Here is a 24,824-nt window from a genome sequence, read left to right as displayed (position 1 = left end):
AACGTGAGCGCGACACATAAGAAACTGACTTCTCAAATAATATTATAGAGATAATAACATAAATTTGCATAAAAGGAAAATTTCATTAAAATATCTTTAAGCATAATTTTTTGGATTATAATCAAAATAATATCAAAATAAATTTCTTACCTTATAATATCATATTATTTTTTCACTGGAGTCAAATGTTATTTTTTCTAGAAAATATCTTGTCAAAATACTGTTTGTTATTTGTTATTGATTCTGCAAGATAATATTCTAGTTATCCAAAAAATTATTGAATTTACCATTAGTATATATGAAGACTTGTTTCACTAGTAATCTTGATATTTTACATTTAAATATATTATATGTTGAATTAATATTTTTTTATTTCCTTCAAGCAAAGATTTTTTCTATCAAATTAACTTCAGTTTGCTAATTGTTTTGGATTTTTATTAGCACTCTTGACACTAGTACAAAATGTATAATCTCTAATAATGTTAATTTGGCATTTTTGACCTACATCAACATATATATGAAATACATTCGCCAGCCAACTGAATGCTCATAGCTGCACAAAACCTTTGACATTCTTCGGCTATTTGTTTACGAAAGATAGCAATTTTGGTAGACTTGTTTTACTTCAAAATCTATTTAAAATCAGAAACATTGCAATGTTGAAAATTACAAAAAAATAAATACATGAATATAAATAAAAGTAAACAGTAAAGTGAACTTAATACTTGGGTAACAATGAACATTAGAAACTACCAAGAAAATAGTAAAAACAAATGCGATCAATATATTTTTGGAGATATCCATTTTGTATGGAAAATGATCATTTTATCTCCCAGAAATTGACACATTTGTTCTCCAACTATTGAATATGTGTTGTAAATTATAAAAGGTGGGGAGTATATATTCTTTTCTGTTTGGTAACAAAAGAGAGAGATGAGATGGGACGTGAGGTGAGTGGAAAAGTTTTTTTATGTGTGCATGTGAAAGGGACAAGACAAGATGTGAGAGGGAGGAGTTAATGATTTATGTTTCAACTTTGCTTCTTCATTTCACGTTATCATTTTACAAAGAAGAGAGTAGTATTTATACTACTAGAAAGTCGGTTACTTCCCACAAAATGACAAAACATTAGAATAAACATTATCTCTTTAATGATATAATCATCTACTTTGATCTTTATCTTTTAACATTCCTCATTAATTATGAATTACATACAGCCTCGTTAAAAACCATGACGAGAAAAAATGAGTACTATAACTTAATTTTCTTTTGAGAATAGTAAACACAGCTTTCTTATCACAGATCTTGCAAATGCCGTATTTCGATTACATAGACGTGTTTTTGAAATATTGTAGTCGGAAGAGCTTATGTAAACAAGTCAGCTGAATTGTCGCATGGCCGTACATACTCAATATCCACTTCTTTATTTTCTCGAGTTCCCGTATGTATGAGAAAAATCTTGCAGGGATGTGCTTTGTTCTGTCGCTCTTGATATAGTCTACTTTAAGTTGAACGACACACGCCGAATTGTCTTCAAATATTTTTGTTGGCTCTTTCTCGTTAATTATTCTGCTTGATTCTTGTATGTGGTGACTCATTGACCGGAGCCACACACATTCTTGACATGTTTCGTGAAGCGCAATAGTTTCTGCATGATTCCAAGATGTCGCAACCAGAGTTTGTTTCTGGGAACGCCAAGAGATCGCGGTTCCACCAATTGTAAAAACTTAACCGGTTTGCGATCGAGCTTGATGAGGATCTGATAAGTATCCTGCATCTACAAAACCAACCATACTAAACTCGGGTTTTCTAAAATACATTAACCCTAAATCAACTGTACCTTGGAAGTAATGGAATACATGCTTTATTCCGTCCCAGTGCCTGCGAGTAGGAGCAGAACTTGCTAGTAGGTTAGTAGCAAAGACAATATCAGGCCTAATACAATTTGCAAGATATAATATCTCACCGATAGCACTCATATAAGGTACTTCAGGACCTATTATCTTCTCGCTATCTTCACAGCGCCTAAAAGGATCTCTCTCAACATCGAGAGATCTACCAACCATTGGAATACTCAAAGGAGTCGCTTTATCCATATAAAAGCGTTTCAATAATCGTTTTGTATAGTTTGATTGATGCACAAATATTTCTTCTCGGAGATGTTCTATCTGTAGCCAAAAACAAAAGGTCATCTACATATACAACAATAATCACAAAGCCAGATGACGATTTCCTTATAAAAACGCATGGACATATAGCATTATTCACATATTCTTTACTCAAAAGATATTCAATTAAGCGATTGTACCACATGCGTCCGGATTGCTTTAATCCGTAAAGTGATCGCTGTAACTTGACCGAACAAATCTCCCTAGATTTTTCTTACAATGCTTCAGGCATTTTCAATCTCTCAGGGAATTTCATATATATATATATCAATATCCAACAATCCATACAAATATGCAGTCACAACGTCCATGAGATGCATTTCAAGATTTTTAGATGTCGTTAGGCTCATCAAAAATCTAAACGTAATTGCATCCATTACCAGGGAATACGTTTCCTCAAAATCAATTCCCGGTCTCTGAGAAAAAACTTGGGCAATTAATCGGGCTTTATATCGTGTTACTTCATTCTTCTCATTTACTTTTCTCACGAATACCCACTTATACTCAACAAGATTTATATTCTCAGGCGTTATGACTATAGGTCCAGAGACATTTCTGTTATTCAGGGAGAATAATTCAATTTGAATGGCCTTCTTCCACTCATCCCAATCATGTCTTTTCTGACATTCCAAAATGGACCTTGGATCGGGATTATCATTCGATCTCTTTGGACACAGAAAAGGAGAATATTCCATCAACATCTTTTATTTTATTTCTGATCCATAACTTTTCATCTCGGGTGTAGTTGATGGAAATCTCATACTTTTCTGTTCTCTTCGTCATCTGGATCATCTTTATTTATGCATTCTTTTAGACATTTTTCAGTAACAGGTTCTTCTCGAACCTTTCCATTTATTTCTTCTTTCAGACATCTTTCAATATCAGGTTCTTATGGAACCTTACTATTTTGCTCATCCAATTTCTTTTTCTTTCGGAGATTTTTATCTTTAGAACCCGATGGCCTCCCCCTCTTTAACTGAACCCTAGGTTCATTCATTTTATTTCCATCAGTTTGTTCTTTAGGAACTTCAACTTTGGATGGAACAATTTCAGCGGGTATATATGACTTCTTCACCCTTCTCGTATCTGTGAACGCATTTGGTAACTGGTTTGCCTAATTATGCAAATTCATAATTTTCTGAACCTCCAGCTCTCTTTGATTCGTAGGGGGATAAAGGTGTAACAATGATGGTGTACACCATGTAATCTCTTTAGGAATTCTACAAATTCCCTAACGCCAAAAATTCATCCTCATTCAAATGGCAATCGGCAAGCCGTGCCGTAAACATATCACCAGTTACCGGTTCCAGATATTTTATTATACTTGGTGACGTATAACCCACATATATTCTCAATCTCCTTTGTGGGCCCATTTTTGTTCTTTGTGGCGGTGCTATCAGAACATAGACATCACACCCAAAAACACAGAGATGAGATATATTTGGCTCTTGCCCAGATGCCATTTGTAATAGGGAGTACTTATGATATGCACTCGGTCTTAACTGAATCAGTGCAGCCGCATGCAATATAACATCAGCCCATACTGAAATTGGGAGCTTTGTTCTCAATACTAACGGTCTTGCAATCAACTGCAACTGTTTTATCAATAACTCGACCATGCCATTTTGTGGATGCACGTGGGGAACTGGATGCTCCACATCAATCCCCATTGACATACAATAATCATTATAGGTTTACGATGTAAATTCACCAGCATTATCAAGCCTTACTTTCTTAATGGCATACTCTGAGAACTGCATTCTCAGTTTTATTATCTGGGAAATAAACTTTGTGAAAGCCGTATTTCGTGTCGTCAAAAGAGACACACTTGACCATCTACTAGATGCGTCAATCAATACCATGAAATACTTAAACGGCCTGCATCGCGGGTGGATCGGCCCACATATATCACCATGTATTCTTTCTAAAAACATTGGTGATTCATTGCCTACTTTTGCTGGTGATGACCAAGTTATAAGTTTTCTTTGAAAACATGCATTACATCTAAACTTGCCCGTTTGCAAATTTTTTCCGTTTTCAACGGATGGCCATTCTAATTTTGCACTATCTTTCTCATCTTAACTGAACCAGGATGTCCTAGCCTCTCATACCACGGCATACGACTCAGTCATGGTTATCAAAGTAACTTCAGTTTGCTAATTGATTTGGATCTTTATTAGCACTCTTGGCACTGGTTCAAAATGTATAATCTCTAATAATGTTAGTTTGGCCTTTTTATACCTGCAACAACATATATCAGAAATACATTCGCTAACCAACTGGAAGCTCATAGCTGCACAAAACCTCTCACATCTTTCGGCTATTTGTTTACACGGAAGGTATCATTTTTTGTAGTCTTGTTTTACTTCAAAGTCTATATAAAATCAGAATCATTGGAATGTTAAAAATTATAATTAAAAAAATAAAAGAGGATAAATTTAAGTAAACAAGTGAAATTAAATACTTGGGTAGCAATAAACATTAGATACTACGAAGAAGATGGTGAAAACAAATGCGATCAATATGTTTTTGGAGAAACCCATTTTGTATGAACTTTTCTTAATTTTTGTTTACTGTTTTACTTTCATTTATGTTGTTGTATATTAATAGCATAAATTTGCATAAAAGGAAAATTTTATCAAAATATCCCTGAGCATAATTTATTGGATTGTAGTCAAAATAATATAAAAATAAATTCCTTAACTTATAATATCTTTACCATTGGTGTCAAATGTTATTCTTTTTTATATAGAAATATCTTGTCAAGATATTGTTTGTTATTTGTTATTGATTTAGATTATTATTATAATCATATTTCCTTAGTCTTAGTGAAAATATGTTAATAAATATTACAAATTTCTTTTCATAAAAAATATATATTTTAAACATATATATATATATATATATATAGTTAAATGAATCCAATAGTTATTAAATATAAACTTGGCATATGAGGTTTTTCATGCATATAAGTTATTATTTTTTGTTCACTAGAATCTTAGAACTTAAATTTTCAATTTTTATAATAAATGCATTAATTTGCAATATAACTAATTGGGAATTTTTTTTTATTCTTAAGTGTCTTTCGTATTTTAGTTAGAGTTTTAATATTCTTATAATTATTTTCAACTTAACATAAGCCAAATACATCATGCATAATATATTTAGACAATATAAATTATTTGCTCTTGTAATATCAACACATATTTTATTATTATTTGCTCTTCTAATATCAACACATATTTTATAATGAATATGAGATTTAAAATATACAACAAAAATTAGGTAAGAAATATGTAATTATTGACATGAACTACATTTATATAATCAAATAAATCATTCAGTTTTTGATATTATATTTCAGTGAAAAATGATACGCGGGTAGATGTATTAGCACAAAAAATATATTTTAGTTGTATCTAAATAATTATGGGTTCAGTAAAAACATATTTTTAACAATAAATATTCTGACTATATGTTTTGTCTAATCCACTTAATATTTTGATGTAATGTACAAAGAAAATATATATAGTTTCTTCGAGGACGAATTAAAGGTGTTTCAACTACAAGATTACTATCAAAACCATACTCGTAAATTGTTATCCTTTACAAATATAACATATCAAAGCCAATTGTGTTCAATCGATTAAAATGAGAACCAAAGGTTCTGCGCCGCAAAATATCAAATTAAAAAAAAAATATTCTAGTTATCCAAAAAATTATTTAATTCACCATTAGTATATGAGGACTTGTTTCACTAGTAATTTTGATATTTTGATATTTCAATATCTTATATGTTGAATTAATATTTTTTAATTCTTTTTATGGAAAAATAATTTCTCTATCAACCTAACTTCAGTTTGCTAATTGATTTGGATCTTTATTAGCACTCTTGACACTAGTACAAAATGTATAATCTTTAATAATGTTAATTTGGCCTTTTTGACCTACAACAACATATATCAGAAATACATTCACCAACCAACTGAATGCTCATCGCTGCACAAAACCTCTCACATCCTTCGGCTATTTGTTTACACGGAAGGTAGCATTTTTTGTAGTCTTGTTTTACTTCAAAGTCTATATAAAATAATAATCATTGGAATGTTAAAAATTATAATTAGATAAATAAAGGAGGATAAATTTAAGTAAACAAGTGAGATTAAAAACCTGGGTAGCAATGAATATTAGATACTACGAAGAAGATGGTGAAAACAAATGCGATTAATATGTTTTTGGAGAAACCCATTTTGTATGAACTTTTCTTAATTTTTGTTTAGTGTTTTATTTTGATTTATGTTGTTGTAAATATAATAACATAAATTTACATAAAAGGAAAATTTTATCAAAATATCCTTGAGCTTAATTTCTTGGATTGTAGTCAAAATAATATAAAAATAAATTCCTTACCTTATAATATCTTTACCATTGGTGTCAAATTTTATTCTTTTTTTATATAGAAATATCTTGTCAAGATATTGTTTGTTATTTGTTATTGATCTAGATTATTATTATGATCGAATATTTCCTTAGTCTTAGTCAAAACATGTTAATAAATATTACAAATTTCTTTTCATAAATTAAATATTTAAATATATATGAACTTGGCATATGAGGTTTTTCATGCATGTAAGTTATTATTTTTAGTTCAGTAGAATCTTAGAACTTAATTTTTTTATGTTTTATAATAAATGCATTAATTTGCAATATAACTAATTGGGAATTTTTTTATTCTTGAGTGTCTTTCGTATTTTAGTTAGACTTATAATTTTCTATAATTATTTTCAGCTTAACATAAGCCAAATACATTATGCATAATATATTTAGACAATATAAATTATTTTCTCTTGTAATTTTTCAACACATATTTTATTATTATTTGCTCTTCTAATATCAACACATATTTTATAATGAACATGAATTTTAAAATATACAACAAAAATTAGGTAAGAAATATGTAATTATTGACATGAACTACATTTATATAATCAAATAAAGCATTCAGTTTTTGATATTATATTTCAGTGAAAAATGATACGCGGGTAGATGTATTAGTACACAAAATATATTTTAGTTGTATATAAATAATTATGGGTTCAGTAAAAACATATTTTTAACAATAAATATCTTGACTATATGTTTTGTCTAATCCATTTAATATTTGATTTAAAGTACAAAGAAAATATATATAGTTTCTTCGAGGACGAATTAATGGTGTTTCAACTACAAGATTACTATCAAAACCATACTCGCAAATTGTTATCCTTTACAAATATAAAATATCAAAGCCAATTGTGTTCAATCGATTAAAAAGAGAATCAAAGGTTCTGCGCCGAAAAATATCAAATTAAAAAATATATATTCTAGTTATCCAAAAAATTATTGAATTCACCATTAGTATATGAGGACTTGTTTCACTAGTAATTTTGATATTTTCTATTTAGATATCCTATATGTTGAATTAATATTTTTTATTTCTTTTAAGGAAAGATAATTTCTCTATCAAAGTAACTTCAGTTTGCTAATTGATTTGGATCCTTATTAGCACTCTTGACACTGGTACAAAATGTATAATCTCTAATAATGTTAATTTGGCCTTTTTGACCTACAACAACATATATCAGAAATACATTCACCAACTAACTGAATGGTCATAGCTGCACAAAACCTCTCACATCCTTCGGCTATTTGTTTACACGGAAGGTAGCATTTTTTGTAGTCTTGTTTTACTTCAAAGTCTATATAAAATCAGAATGATTGGAATGTTAAAAATTATAATTAAATAAATAAAGGAGAATAAATTTAAGTAAACAAGTGAAATTAAATACCTGGGTAGCAATGAACATTAGATACTAGGAAGAAGATGGTGAAAACAAATGCGATCAATATGTTTTTGGAGAAACTCATTTTGTATGAACTTTTCTTAATTTTTGTTTAGTGTTTTATTTTGATTTATGTTGTTGTATATATAATAACATAAATTTGCATAAAATGAAAATTTTATCAAAATATCCTTGAGCTTAATTTCTTGGATTGTAGTCAAAATAATATAAAAATAAATTCCTTACCTTATAATATCTTAACCATTTGTGTCAAATTTTATTCTTTTTTTATATAGAAAAATCTTGTCAAGATATTGTTTGTTATTTTTTATTGATTTAGATTATTATTATGATCGAATATTTCCTTAGTCTTAGTCAAAATATGTTAATAAATATTACAAATTTCTTTTCATAAATTATATGTATTTTTAATATATATATATATATATATATATATATATATATATATTTAGATGAATCCAATAGTTATTAAATAAGAACATGGCATATGAGGTTTTTCCATGCATGTAAGTTATTATTTTTAGTTCAGTAGAATCTTAGAACTTAAATTTTCAATTTTCATAATAAATGCATTAATTTGCAATATAACTAATTGGGATTTTTTTTTATTCTTGAGTGTCTTTCGTATTTTAGTTACACTTTTAATTTTCTTATAATTATTTTCAGCTTAACATAAGCCAAATACATCATGCATAATATATTTAGACAATATAAATTATTTGCTCTTGTAATATCAACACATATTTTATTATTATTTGCTCTTCTAATATAAACACATATTTTATAATGAACATGAAATTTAAAATATACAACAAAAATTAGGTAAGAAATATGTAATTATTGACATGAACTACATTTATATAATCAAATAAAGCATTCAGTTTTTGATATTATATTTCAGTGAAAAATGATACGCGGGTAGATGTATTAGTACACAAAATATATTTTAGTTGTATATAAATAATTATGGGTTCAGTAAAAACATATTTTTAACAATAAATATCTTGACTATATGTTTTGTCTAATCCATTTAATATTTGATTTAAAGTACAAAGAAAATATATATAGTTTCTTCGAGGACGAATTAATGGTGTTTCAACTACAAGATTACTATCAAAACCATACTCGCAAATTGTTATCCTTTACAAATATAAAATATCAAAGCCAATTGTGTTCAATCGATTAAAAAGAGAATCAAAGGTTCTGCGCCGAAAAATATCAAATTAAAAAATATATATTCTAGTTATCCAAAAAATTATTGAATTCACCATTAGTATATGAGGACTTGTTTCACTAGTAATTTTGATATTTTCTATTTAGATATCCTACATGTTGAATTAATATTTCTTATTTCTTTTAAGGAAAGATAATTTCTCTATCAAAGTAACTTCAGTTTGCTAATTGATTTGGATCTTTATTAGCACTCTTGACACTGGTACAAAATGTATAATCTCTAATAATGTTAATTTGGCCTTTTTGACCTACAACAACATATATCAGAAATACATTCACCAACTAACTGAATGGTCATAGCTGCACAAAACCTCTCACATCCTTCGGCTATTTGTTTACACGGAAGGTAGCATTTTTTGTAGTCTTGTTTTACTTCAAAGTCTATATAAAATCAGAATGATTGGAATGTTAAAAATTATAATTAAATAAATAAAGGAGAATAAATTTAAGTAAACAAGTGAAATTAAATACCTGGGTAGCAATGAACATTAGATACTAGGAAGAAGATGGTGAAAACAAATGCGATCAATATGTTTTTGGAGAAACTCATTTTGTATGAACTTTTCTTAATTTTTGTTTAGTGTTTTATTTTGATTTATGTTGTTGTATATATAATAACATAAATTTGCATAAAATGAAAATTTTATCAAAATATCCTTGAGCTTAATTTCTTGGATTGTAGTCAAAATAATATAAAAATAAATTCCTTACCTTATAATATCTTGTCAAGATATTGTTTTTTATTTGTTATTGATTTTGATTATTATTATGATTGAATATTTCCTTAGTCTTAGTCAAAACATGTTAATAAATATTCCAAATTTCTTTTCATAAATTATATATTTAAATATATATATATATATATATATATATATATATATGTATATATATATGGTTAGATGAATCCAATAGTTATTAAATATGAACTTGGCATATGAGGTTTTTCATGCATGTAAGTTATTATTTTTAGTTCAGTAGAATCTTAGAACTTAAATTTTTTATGTTTTATAATAAATGCATTAATTTGCAATATAACTAATTGGGAATTTTTTTATTCTTGAGTGTCTTTCGTATTTTAGTTAGACTTATAATTTTCTATAATTATTTTCAGCTTAACATAAGCCAAATACATTATGCATAATATATTTAGACAATATAAATTATTTGCTCTTGTAATTTTTCAACACATATTTTATTATTATTTGATCTTCTAATATCAACACATATTTTATAATGAACATGAATTTTAAAATATACAACAAAAATTAGGTAAGAAATATGTAATTATTGACATGAACTACATTTATATAATCAAATAAAGCATTCAGTTTTTGATATTATATTTCAGTGAAAAATGATACGCGGGTAGATGTATTAGTACACAAAATATATTTTAGTTGTATATAAATAATTATGGGTTCAGTAAAAACATATTTTTAACAATAAATATCTTGACTATATGTTTTGTCTAATCCATTTAATATTTGATTTAAAGTACAAAGAAAATATATATAGTTTCTTCGAGGACGAATTAATGGTGTTTCAACTACAAGATTACTATCAAAACCATACTCGCAAATTGTTATCCTTTAAAAATATAAAATATCAAAGCCAATTGTGTTCAATCGATTAAAAAGAGAATCAAAGGTTCTGCGCCGAAAAATATCAAATTAAAAAATATATATTCTAGTTATCCAAAAAATTATTGAATTCACCATTAGTATATGAGGACTTGTTTCACTAGTAATTTTGATATTTTCTATTTAGATATCCTACATGTTGAATTAATATTTTTTATTTCTTTTAAGGAAAGATAATTTCTCTATCAAAGTAACTTCAGTTTGCTAATTGATTTGGATCTTTATTAGCACTCTTGACACTGGTACAAAATGTATAATCTCTAATAATGTTAATTTGGCCTTTTTGACCTACAACAACATATATCAGAAATACATTCACCAACTAACTGAATGGTCATAGCTGCACAAAACCTCTCACATCCTTCGGCTATTTGTTTACACGGAAGGTAGCATTTTTTGTAGTCTTGTTTTACTTCAAAGTCTATATAAAATCAGAATGATTGGAAAGTTAAAAATTATAATTAAATAAATAAAGGAGAATAAATTTAAGTAAACAAGTGAAATTAAATACCTGGATAGCAATGAACATTAGATACTAGGAAGAAGATGGTGAAAACAAATGCGATCAATATGTTTTTGGAGAAACTCATTTTGTATGAACTTTTCTTAATTTTTGTTTAGTGTTTTATTTTGATTTATGTTGTTGTATATATAATAACATTAATTTGCATAAAATGAAAATTTTATCAAAATATCCTTGAGCTTAATTTCTTGGATTGTAGTCAAAATAATATAAAAATAAATTCCTTACCTAATAATATCTTTACCATTTGTGTCAAATTTTATTCTTTTTTTATATAGAAAAATCTTGTCAAGATATTGTTTGTTATTTTTTATTGATTTAGATTATTATTATGATCGAATATTTCCTTAGTCTTAGTCAAAATATGTTAATAAATATTACAAATTTCTTTTCATAAATTATATGTATTTTTAAATATATATATATATATATAGGTAGATGAATCCAATAGTTATTAAATAATAACTTGGCATATGAGGTTTTTCCATGCATGTAAGTTATTATTTTTAGTTCAGTAGAATCTTAGAACTTAAATTTTCAATTTTCATAATAAATGCATTAATTTGCAATATAACTAATTGGGATTTTTTTTTATTCTTGAGTGTCTTTCGTATTTTAGTTACACTTTTAATTTTCTTATAATTATTTTCAGCTTAACATAAGCCAAATACATCATGCATAATATATTTAGACAATATAAATTATTTGCTCTTGTAATATCAACACATATTTTATTATTATTTGCTCTTCTAATATAAACACATATTTTATAATGAACATGAAATTTAAAATATACAACAAAAATTAGGTAAGAAATATGTAATTATTGACATGAACTACATTTATATAATCAAATAAAGCATTCAGTTTTTGATATTATATTTCAGTGAAAAATGATACGCGGGCAGATGTATTAGTACACAAAATATATTTTAGGTGTATCTAAATAATTATGGGTTCAGTAAAAACATATTTTTAACAATAAATATCTTGACTATATGTTTTGTCTAATCCATTTAATATTTGATTTAAAGTACAAAGAAAATATATATAGTTTCTTCGAGGACGAATTAATGGTGTTTCAACTACAAGATTACTATCAAAACCATACTCGCAAATTGTTATCCTTTACAAATATAAAATATCAAAGCCAATTGTGTTCAATCGATTAAAAAGAGAATCAAAGGTTCTGCGCCGAAAAATATCAAATTAAAAAAAATATATTCTAGTTATCCAAAAAAATATTGAATTCACCATTAGTATATGAGGACTTGTTTCACTAGTAATTTTGATATTTTATATTTAAATATCTTATATGTTGAATTAATATTTTTTATTTCTTTTAGGGAAAGATAATTTCTCTATCAAAGTAACTTCAGTTTGCTAATTGAATTGGATCTTTATTAGCACTCTTGACACTGCAAAATGTATAATCTCTAATAATGTTAATTTGGCCTTTTTGACCTACAACAACATATATCAGAAATACATTCACCAACTAACTGAATGGTCATAGCTGCACAAAACCTTTCACATCCTTCGGCTATTTGTTTACACGGAAGGTAGCATTTTTTGTAGTCTTGTTTTACTTCAAAGTCTATATAAAATCAGAATCATTGGAATGTTAAAACTTATAATTAGATAAATAAAGGAGGATAAATTTAAGTAAAAAAGTGAAATTAAATACTTGGGTAGCAATGAACATTAGATACTACGAAGAATATGGTGAAAACAAATGTGATCAATATGTTTTTGGAGAAACCCATTTTGTATGAACTTTTCTTAATTTTTTTTTAGTGTTTTATTTTGATTTATGTTGTTGTATATATAATAACATAAATTTGCATAAAAGGAAAATTTTATCGAAATCTCCTTGAGCTTAATTTCTTGGATTGTAGTCAAAATAATATAAAAATAAATTCCTTACCTTATAATATCTTGTCAAGATATTGTTTTTTATTTGTTATTGATTTTGATTATTATTATGATTGAATATTTCCTTAGTCTTAGTCAAAACATGTTAATAAATATTACAAATTTCTTTTCATAAATTATATATGTATATATATATGGTTAGATGAATCCAATATTTATTAAATATGAACTTGGCATATGAGGTTTTTCATGCATGTAAGTTATTATTTTTAGTTCAGTAGAATCTTAGAACTTAAATTTTTTATGTTTTATAATAAATGCATTAATTTGCAATATAACTAATTGGGAATTTTTTTTAATTCTTGAGTGTCTTTCGTATTTTAGTTAGACTTATAATTTTCTATAATTATTTTCAGCTTAACATAAGCCAAATACATTATGCATAATATATTTAGACAATATAAATTATTTGCTCTTGTAATTTTTCAACACATATTTTATTATTATTTGCTCTTCTAATATCAACACATATTTTATAATGAACATGAATTTTAAAATATACAACAAAAATTAGGTAAGAAATATGTAATTATTTACATGAACTACATTTATATAATCAAATAAAGCATTCAGTTTTTGATATTATATTTCAGTGAAAAATGATACGCGGGTAGATGTATTAGTACACAAAATATATTTTAGTTGTATATAAATAATTATGGGTTCAGTAAAAACATATTTTTAACAATAAATATCTTGACTATATGTTTTGTCTAATCCATTTAATATTTGATTTAAAGTACAAAGAAAATATATATAGTTTCTTCGAGGACGAATTAATGGTGTTTCAACTACAAGATTACTATCAAAACCATACTCGCAAATTGTTATCCTTTACAAATATAACATATCAAAGCCAATTGTGTTCAATCGATTAAAAAGAGAATCAAAGGTTCCGCACCGAAAAATATCAAATTAAAAAATATATATTCTAGTTATCCAAAAAATTATTGAATTCACCATTAGTATATGAGGACTTTTTTCACTAGTAATTTTGATATTTTCTATTTAAATATCTTATATGTTGAATTAATATTTTTTATTTCTTTTAAGGAAAGATAATTTCTCTATCAAAGTAATTTCAGTTTGCTAATTGATTTGGATCTTTATTAGCACTCTTGACACTGGTACAAAATGTATAATCTCTAATAATGTTAATTTGGCAATTTTGACCTACAACAACATATATCAGAAATACATTCACCTACTAACTGAATGGTCATAGCTGCACAAAACCTCTCACATCCTTCGGCTATTTGTTTACACGGAATGTAGCATTTTTTGTAGTCTTGTTTTACTTCAAAGTCTATATAAAATCAGAATCATTGGAATGTTAAAACTTATAATTAGATAAATAAAGGAGGATAAATTTAAGTAAACAAGTGAAATTAAATACCTGGGTAGCAATGAAAATTAGATACTACTAAGAAGATGGTGAAAACAAATGTGATCAATATGTTTTTGGAGAAACCCATTTTGTATGAACTTTTCTTAATTTTTGTTTAGTGTTTTATTTTGATTTATGTTGTTGTATATATAATAACATAAATTTGCATAAAAGGAAAATTTTATCGAAGTATCCTTGAGCTTAATTTCTTGGATTGTAGTCAAAATAATATAAAAATAAATTCCTTACCTTATAATATCTTGTCAAGATATTGTTTTTTATTTGTTATTGATTTTGATTATTATTATGATTGAATATTTCCTTAGTCTTAGTCAAAACATGTTAATAAATATTACAAATTTCTTTTCATAAATTATATATGTATATATATATGGTTAGATGAATCCAATATTTATTAAATATGAACTTGGCATATGAGGTTTTTCATGCATGTAAGTTATTATTTTTAGTTCAGTAGAATCTTAGAACTTAAATTTTTTATGTTTTATAATAAATGCATTAATTTGCAATATAACTAATTGGGAATTTTTTTTAATTCTTGAGTGTCTTTCGTATTTTAGTTAGACTTATAATTTTCTATAATTATTTTCAGCTTAACATAAGCCAAATACATTATGCATAATATATTTAGACAATATAAATTATTTGCTCTTGTAATTTTTCAACACATATTTTATTATTATTTGCTCTTCTAATATCAACACATATTTTATAATGAACATGAACTTTAAAATATACAACAAAAATTAGGTAAGAAATATGTAATTATTGACATGAACTACATTTATATAATCAAATAAAGCATTCAGTTTTTGATATTATATTTCAGTGAAAAATGATACGCGGGTAGATGTATTAGTACACAAAATATATTTTAGTTGTATATAAATAATTATGGGTTCAGTAAAAACATATTTTTAACAATAAATATCTTGACTATATGTTTTGTCTAATCCATTTAATATTTGATTTAAAGTACAAAGAAAATATATATAGTTTCTTTGAAGACGAATTAATGGTGTTTCAACTACAAGATTACTATCAAAACCATACTCGCAAATTGTTATCCTTTAATAATATAAAATATCAAAGCCAATTGTGTTCAATCGATTAAAAAGAGAATCAAAGGTTCTGCGCCGAAAAATATCAAATTAAAAAATATATATTCTAGTTATCCAAAAAATTATTGAATTCACCATTAGTATATGAGGACTTTTTTCACTAGTAATTTTGATATTTTCTATTTAAATACATTATATGTTGAATTAATATTTTTTATTTCTTTTAAGGAAAGATAATTTCTCTATCAAAGTAATTTCAGTTTGCTAATTGATTTGGATCTTTATTAGCACTCTTGACACTGGTACAAAATGTATAATCTCTAATAATGTTAATTTGGCAATTTTGACCTACAACAACATATATCAGAAATACATTCACCAACTAACTGAATGGTCATAGCTGCACAAAACCTCGCACATCCTTCGGCTATTTGTTTACACGGAATGTAGCATTTTTTGTAGTCTTGTTTTACTTCAAAGTCTATATAAAATCAGAATCATTGGAATGTTAAAACTTATAATTAGATAAATAAAGGAGGATAATTTTAAGTAAACAAGTGAAATTAAATACCTGGGTAGCAATGAACATTAGATACTACTAAGAAGATGGTGAAAACAAATGTGATCAATATGTTTTTGGAGAAACCCATTTTGTATGAACTTTTCTTAATTTTTGTTTAGTGTTTTATTTTGATTTATGTTGTTGTATATATAATAACATAAATTTGCATAAAAGGAAAATTTTATCGAAGTATCCTTGAGCTTAATTTCTTGGATTGTAGTCAAAATAATATAAAAATAAATTCCTTACCTTATAATATCTTGTTAAGATATTGTTTTTTATTAGTTATTGATTTTGATTATTATTATGATTGAATATTTCCATAGTCTTAGTCAAAATATGTTAATAAATATTACAAATTTCTTTTCATAAATTATATATTTTAAAAAATATATATATATATGTATATATATATGGTTAGATGAATCCAATAGTTATTAAATATGAACTTGACATATGAGGTTTTTCATGCATGTAAGTTATTATTTTTAGTTCAGTAGAATCTTAGAACTTAAATTTTTTATGTTTTATAATAAATGCATTAATTTGCAATATAACTAATTGGGAATTTTTTTATTCTTGAGTGTCTTTCGTATTTTAGTTAGACTTTTAATTTTCTTATAATTATTTTCAGCTTAACATAAGCCAAATACATTATGCATAATATATTTAGACAAAATATATTATTTACTCTTGTAATTTCAACACATATTTTATTATTATTTTCTCTTCTAATATCAACACATATTTTATAATGAACATGAATTTTAAAATATACAACAAAAATTAGGTAAGAAATATGTAATTATTGACATGAACTACATTTATATAATCAAATAAAGCATTCAGTTTTTGATATTATATTTCAGTGAAAAATGATACGCGGGTAGATGTATTAGTACACAAAATATATTTTAGATGTATCTAAATAATTATGGGTTCAGTAAAAACATATTTTTAACAATAAATATCTTGACTATATGTTTTGTCTAATCCATTTAATATTTGATTTAAAGTACAAAGAAAAAATATATAGTTTATTCGAGGACGAATTAATGGTGTTTCAACTACAAGATTACTATCAAAACCATACTCGCAAATTGTTATCCTTTACAAATATAAAATATCAAAGCCAATTGTGTTCAATCGATTAAAAAGAGAATCAAAGGTTCTGTACCGAAAAATATCAAATTAAAAAATATATATTCTAGTTATCCAAAAAATTATTGAATTCACCATTAGTATATGAGGACTTGTTTCACTACTAATTTTGATATTTTATATTTAAATATCTTATATGTTGAATTAATATTTTTTATTTCTTTTAAGGAAAGATAATTTCTCTATCAAAGTAACTTCAGTTTGCTAATTGAATTGGATCTTTATTAGCACTTTTGACACTGGTACAAAATGTATAATCTCTAATAATGTTAATTTGGCATTTTTGACCTACAACAACATATATCAGAAATACATTCACCAACTAACTGAATGGTCATAGCTGCACAAAACCTCTCACATCCTTCGGCTATTTGTTTACACGGAAGGTAGCATTTTTTGTAGTCTTGTTTTACTTCAAAGTCTATATAAAATCTGAATCATTGGAATGTTAAAACTTATAATTAGATAAATAAAGGAGGATAAATTTAAGTAAACAAGTGAAATTAAATACCTGGGTAGCAATGAACATTAGATATTACGAAGAAGATGGTAAAAACAAATGTGAACAATATGTTTTTGGAGAAACCCATTTTGTATGAACTTTTCTTAATTTTTGTTTAGTGTTTTATTTTGATTTATGTTGTTGTATATATAATAACATAAATTTGCATAAATGAAAATTTTTATCGAAATATCCTTGAGCTTAATTCTTGGATTGTAGTCAAAATAATATAAAAATAAATTCCTTACCTTATAATATCTTGTCAAGATATTGTTTTTTATTTGTTATTGATTTTGATTATTATTATGATTGAATATTTCCTTAGTCTTAGTCAAAATATGTTAATAAATATTACAAATTTCTTTTCATAAATTATATATTTAAAAAAAATATATATATATGTATATATATATGGTTAGATGAATCCAATAGTTATTAAATATGAACTTGGCATATGAGGTTTTTCATGCATGTAAGTTATTATTGTTAGGTCAGTAGAATCTTTGAACTTAAATTTTTTATGTTTTATAATAAATGCATTAATTTGCAATATAACTAATTAGGAATTTGGTTATTCTTGAGTGTCTTTCGTATTTTATTTAGAGTTTTAATTTTCTTATATTATTTTCAGCTTAACATAAGCCAAATACATCATGCATAATATATTTAGACAATATAAATTATTTGCTCTTGTAATATCAACACATGTTTTATTATTATTTTTTCTTGTAATATCAAGGCATATTTTATAATGAACTAGTGTTGGCCCGCCCTACGGGCGGGATATACTTTACTAGTAATCAAGATTATTATTTTTTATATGATTTGTGCTTTGTGTTTTAGGTTTACATTTGCAAGAGATGTATATGAGATATACTATTTTCTTAATTTAAAACAAACCAAAAAATTAATTTTAACTATTAGCATAATTTCTTCCTCTCTCTCTGTCGCTCTCTCTCTCTATATATATATATATTCTTAATTTAAAATTAACCAAAAAACTAATTTTACTATTAGCATAATCTCTCTCCCTCTCTATATATATATATATGTATATATATATATTCCCGTTATAGGCGTGTTAGCAACCAAAAATACATAAATATATCAGTTAAAGTGTATTTCAAAAGGTTTAGCTTACTTAAAATTTAAGGTGATATTAACTTTTATTGTGTATGTTTTGTTATTCTTTTAATAGATCATGATCATCTTAATATTAAAATGTTTGTGAATACATAATAGTTTTACATATTTTCTTTGTTTATTTTACTGTAATTATGATAATTTTGATAATAAGTAAAATAATTTTTAATACAAAAATATTAGATTATATTTTTTTCTTATGAATATTTTTAAAATTTATGTCTTTGATATTATCTTATTAATTATGTGCTAAAATATTATTTTAGGTTGATGTCAAATGAAACATTATTTTCATATGTATATCTATATATTTGAAACTATTGTTTTTCATATCGTATTAGTTCTATTTGTTTTTGTCTGAAATAGGAGGCGCGGTTGGACGAATTTTCTTTCAAATGTGTCAACGCTGTGATTGTTTTTTTTTTCTTAGGTTAGCAGGTGTCATTTGTCGAGAACAGAGTATATATGTTATGGGATAAGAGTGTTTTAAATAAGGCATAAGTTAGTGTTTGGACAAAACTACAACGCTTTAATTTTATGTAAGAACATGTTTAGTATTCCACACTCAGCTCATTCGTCCACCGTCCTCATTTTATTGTGATATATGTAGACTCAAACTTAGAAGTATAATAAGAAAAATGCATTCTTATATATATCAAAACTCAGCCAATTTTGGAGACACAGAAGCAGTCAAGTTAAATAGAATTCACAGTCCAGTAGTCGGTTTGGAAAAGATGTTATTGAAATATACTCACAAATCACAATCATGCATACTCACACATGATTCTATATCCATAAGTGTCGGCACTAACTGTTGTATCCTTGAGATCAGAGCCAACAATCTTTCAGGGAGCCACAATGATGAAAAATCAACATCAAAATGTTATAAATTATTATAAGTTAAAGATAAATAAATCTTTTAAAAAAATGGTTCACTAAAAAAAGTTATCTCGCCTCTTCTATCGTCTTTCTCTTTTCGCTTCTTCTCTGTTTATTCTGTTTCTCATCTCATTTTTTCTGTTTCTTATCACTTTAATTTTCTGTCACAAGCCGTTAAGTACAATCATGAGCTTAACAAATCTTTTTTTAACACCTTTTTGTGTTGTTTATTAAGAGAAATGAACTGATGATTTTGTTGGAAGAAAACTTTCATATTTATAATGGAGGATTAACACAAATGAATGAATGAAGGGATTCATTGAATGTGAAATCGTGTGAGAAGTAGAGAGTAGGTATTAATGTGAATGTTAATGAAGATGCATGAACCAATTAATTTCCGTAACGGCACCAGATTAAAGAAGTCTATTCGGCTTCCAACTGACATTGATCAGAATCGTTCGTCACTGGTGAAACCGTTGGATTTCTATTGACAGTTGACTGAGAGCATCTCCAACCCTACTCCAAAACCCACTCCAAACTCCATTTTGCAGTAAAATCATCTCCAACCTCACTCCAAAACCCACTCCAAAATGGAGTAATAGACATGATTACTCCAAATATGGAGTAAACCAACTCATTACTCCAAAATGGAGTTGAACTTTTTTATTTATAAAATGGTCTTCCACCTTTAAATATTTTCATTTTCAGTAAAATTGTTATAAATAAGTATATTAATATTATTTTACTATATATATTATAAAATTTACTGTTAACATTTCTTAATTATATATATAGGCATCTAATGAACTATTTTATGCAACAAAATATATATAATATAAAACATAACAGATCATACATATAAAAAATAAAAGATAAGCACCATACAAAAGAAATAACATAAAATAAATCTTACAACAAAGATAATTGCTTAATAATCCGGTAAATCACCTCTGGATCCATTAAAGTTATTAAAATATTGTCCAAACGATGTAGATGGAGGAGGAGCTTGCTGAGCTTGTTGTTGAAGACTTCGATTTTGTAAAATTTGTGCTTGTTGAGCTTGAATATATGCTCGGATATTTGGATCTTGTACGGAATTCAAATCCAAAAATAACATTTTGTTTTCCTCCTTCGGTTCTTTCAATGCATAATTTTTTTTTTGAATCTCAAAATGATGTTCTCTTTGTGCATTTGTTTGGTTTAGTTGCTCCAAAAGTTGTTTATTTCCTTTTTCTAAACTGTTGATAACCGCCGATGTTTGATCATCAAGTTTTCTTTTTAGTTTGGATTTTTTTCATCCCCCTTGGTCTTTGAGATGGGGATTCACCAATAACGTCTTCATCATGATTTGAATTCAAAGAAAATGAAGACAGACCTGGAGTTGCTTGCGTAGGAGAATCCATAGTAGGATTTTCGGTTTCCATGTCGGAACCACATGTAGTTGACACCTTTTTTTTGAGACACCACCATTGAATTTTTCGAAATTTTTAAGAATATTCCAAACATGATCAAATTTCCAACCAGTTTTGAATAGTGGATCTTCCCTTACCATTAACTTTGCTTGATTGAACTACACATCATAAAAATAAATTAATTATTCAAACAAAGATAAGTATAATTGACCAATTATATAAAAAAACTTACAATATCATCATTTGAAACACCACTTTGATGTCTATTTTCACATTGTTTGATGCATGCATGGAGCTTCTTTGTTGCCTTTTCAATAGTTTGAACTCGAGACTGCATAGATCTTTTTGTACGTTCAGCCCAGCTTGTATCTTTTCCATTTTCATAAGCTTGCATCACACGAGACCAAAACTGATCGGATGATTGATAAACGCCTTTTATTGGATCTTGAGAAATATCCATATAAACTTGACATAGCAGTTTATCTTCTTCTTGAGAATAACTTTGAGAACGAATAGACATTTTCTAAAGTTTTAGAGTGTAAAATGATGAAATAGTTTATTTCTTGAATGAAAGTAATACATTGGAGTAAAACTTAACTCTATTTTGGAGTGGGAAATGGAGTAATACATTGGAGTAAAACTTAACTCTATTTTGGAGTTACTCCATTTTGGAGTAGAAAATGAAGTAATACATTGGAGATGCTCTGAACGGAAATTGTTGCTCGACGGCCACTTTCCCTAAGTTTCGTATACAGTTTTTTTAGAGAAGGTGTATATAGACCGTAGTAACCACATAAAACCTATTAAACTCAAGAATTAATGAAACATTGACTTTTGATTGACTGTGACACGTGTCGTCACTACAGACTCCGAATTAGTAACATGAAATCTGATGTGGATAGCATATGAGTGAACGAAACCCTTCTTTATATATATTAGGAGTTTTCCGCGCCATGCGCAGAAATAGTAATTTTTAACATAACATTTTTTATTTCAAAAAAAAAATTGATTTATATTTCAACATTATTAATTTATATTTTAACTTCAATAGTTATAAAAATCATAAACGTATTTTTGTAATCTTATTTTTTTGATTTGGTATAATTATTTAAATTTGATTTGATTTAATTTTTAATAAAGATAAAATTAGATTTTATAAAAATAGTTTTAATTATATTATTGTGTTTAATGATTATTTATTTTAAATATATATATATATATATATATATATATATATATATATATATATATATATATATTTTCCCATCTAATTTTAAATATATACATATTTATATATATATATATATATATATATATATATATATATATTTACATATAAATATAAATTTTAATAAATTTGAGACTTTGTTTGTTTTAGTTAAATTGAAAAATCTTTTTGTTAATTTAAATGATGAAGATGAACGTATAAATTTAAATAATGTTTAAATATTTAACTATCAAATCTTTTTTGGATTAGTGTTATTTTATTTAGTTTATTTTTATTAATGTGAGATACATATATACATATATATTATTATTTTAATTGTGACTAGGTCCTGTCTCCGCGCGATGCGCGGAAAAATGGGTTGATAGTCAATTTTTGATTATATGTTTCGATTTTTTTTGGTTGGAATGGAATAATTTTTTTACCAAAATGTTTGAAATTGGTGAATATCGAATTTACCCAATTTTTTAAAGCTAAAAGAGTATCGAAGTAAACATAATAAATAATGTAAGAAACAAATTAAGTCTTTTGTAGATCAGAAGTTGTGATGTGGTTCATCAGAAAGAAATGACCTGAAATTGGTTAAGAATAAGTTAGTAAGCATAAATTTAAGCAAATGCAATAGTTATGTTATTTATATAAAAAGGTACATACCTGGCTTGGCTGGGAAAAAACTTCGTGTAGGTCCTTCTCATTTGATTGTATCATTGTTTGGTTGCTATGTTGGGTATTGTAAATCTGTGAATATAATATTTTATTAGAAGACCTCTGAAAATGATGGGAGTGAAGACTACTAATTTAATTAAAAATACCTTTGTTGGGAGGAAGGCCTTTGAATATTTATTTGTAGACTATGTTTTTCACTTTCAGCTGGTGGGAATCTTCGGTTTTGATGATCGTTAATCCTGCTTTGCTTGTGACACCTGAGAGGGCCACATAAAGTTAACCATGAGAGAAGACTGGTTTAGGCAGATATAAGATGGCATCTTTTAAACTCTGGTCTTGGCTTTTGTTGATTGTCATTGCATAACACAATCTGATAGGGAATTGCCGCCGACGTAATGTGAACGGTAACTTTGTTTCATCATACAAAAGAACAATTCTTGGGATCAAGACCTCTTTTCCAATGTGGGAGCCAGTGATAATTTCGGCCTTGAGCACGCGATCGCCAATGTGGGTTAGGATCATACGTGTACCATTGCACATTCCACTATATAATTGTTGTAGACATAGTTAATGTGTTTATACAAATATTCGGTTAATCACCATCACCATCTCTATTTTCAAGAATAAGAAAAGGATTTTAACTCCTAAAAAGAAAATATATAGATTTGTCATATATTATGTCTATATTATATTTTTACTATCTAATAAGTTTCGATATAAGCTAATAGTTTGTGTAGATAATCAGGTTTCAATATAAGTTTTCCTCAAAAACCAAACATTAAAATTCAGTAAATTATGCAATATAAAATACATGAAATTTTATCCCACAACCAAATCATATCCTTGGTTATCAGTAATAAAAAATTTGAATCAATGGTATTAAGATAACTAATATGGATCTGAAATAAAATTACTTTGCAATTGTTTGTTGTACGTGTGTTGGGGTCAAAATCGGTCACGACGGAATCAATATCTGAAAATCCGTAAAAATGAGCATGAACGTTTTTACGAAAAATAAATCTTAGAAAAATATCTATTTTTACGAAGAATCTTGCGGAGAAAACACATTCACGAAAAATCGGAGAAACACGCGAACAAGGTTGCCGCGTAGCAACCAGCGCAAAAGCTGGTCGCTACGTAGCGACCGAGCTCTCACCAAAGCTCGGTCGCTACGTAGCGTGCTCGGTCGCTACGTAGCGTGCTCGGTCGCTACGTAGCGTGCTCGGTCGCTACGTAGCGACCGAGCTCTCCCCGAAGCTCGGTCGATACGTAGCGACCGAGCTCTCACCGAAGCTCGGTCGCTACGTAACGACCGAGCTCTCACCGAAGCTTGATCGCTACGTAGCTACCGAGCTGTGTACGTGCTCGGTCGGTCGGTCGCTACGTAGTGACCGAGCTCTCAGCAAAACTCGATCGCTACGTAGCGACCGAGCACGTACACGGCTCGGTCGAGCTCGTTCGGT

The 24,824-nt window shown here is 26.9% G+C and overlaps 4 long non-coding RNA genes across 4 annotated transcripts; all 4 read right to left on the bottom strand.

The window, feature by feature from the left end:
* Window positions 1-6,027: 6,027 nt before the first annotated feature.
* Window positions 6,028-8,389, bottom strand: LOC125583458. The gene is made up of 3 exons (XR_007320488.1): window positions 7,997-8,389; window positions 6,339-7,906; window positions 6,028-6,248 (listed from the first exon to the last, which is right to left on the bottom strand). It is a non-coding gene; the product is annotated as an uncharacterized LOC125583458 (long non-coding RNA).
* Window positions 8,390-9,343: 954 nt separating this feature from the next.
* Window positions 9,344-10,281, bottom strand: LOC125583457. Its single transcript, XR_007320487.1, has 2 exons — window positions 9,716-10,281; window positions 9,344-9,625 (listed from the first exon to the last, which is right to left on the bottom strand). It is a non-coding gene; the product is annotated as an uncharacterized LOC125583457 (long non-coding RNA).
* Window positions 10,282-11,021: 740 nt separating this feature from the next.
* Window positions 11,022-14,154, bottom strand: LOC125583455. The gene is made up of 3 exons (XR_007320485.1): window positions 13,095-14,154; window positions 11,396-13,004; window positions 11,022-11,305 (listed from the first exon to the last, which is right to left on the bottom strand). It is a non-coding gene; the product is annotated as an uncharacterized LOC125583455 (long non-coding RNA).
* A 1,925-nt stretch (window positions 14,155-16,079) lies between these two features.
* LOC125583456 lies at window positions 16,080-16,729 on the bottom strand. The gene is made up of 2 exons (XR_007320486.1): window positions 16,383-16,729; window positions 16,080-16,292 (listed from the first exon to the last, which is right to left on the bottom strand). It is a non-coding gene; the product is annotated as an uncharacterized LOC125583456 (long non-coding RNA).
* Window positions 16,730-24,824: the final 8,095 nt, after the last annotated feature.

This window comes from Brassica napus, chromosome C3, assembly GCF_020379485.1.
Source record: "Brassica napus cultivar Da-Ae chromosome C3, Da-Ae, whole genome shotgun sequence".
Lineage (NCBI taxonomy): Eukaryota > Viridiplantae > Streptophyta > Magnoliopsida > Brassicales > Brassicaceae > Brassica > Brassica napus.
This window is presented reverse-complemented; position numbering and strand designations above follow the sequence as displayed.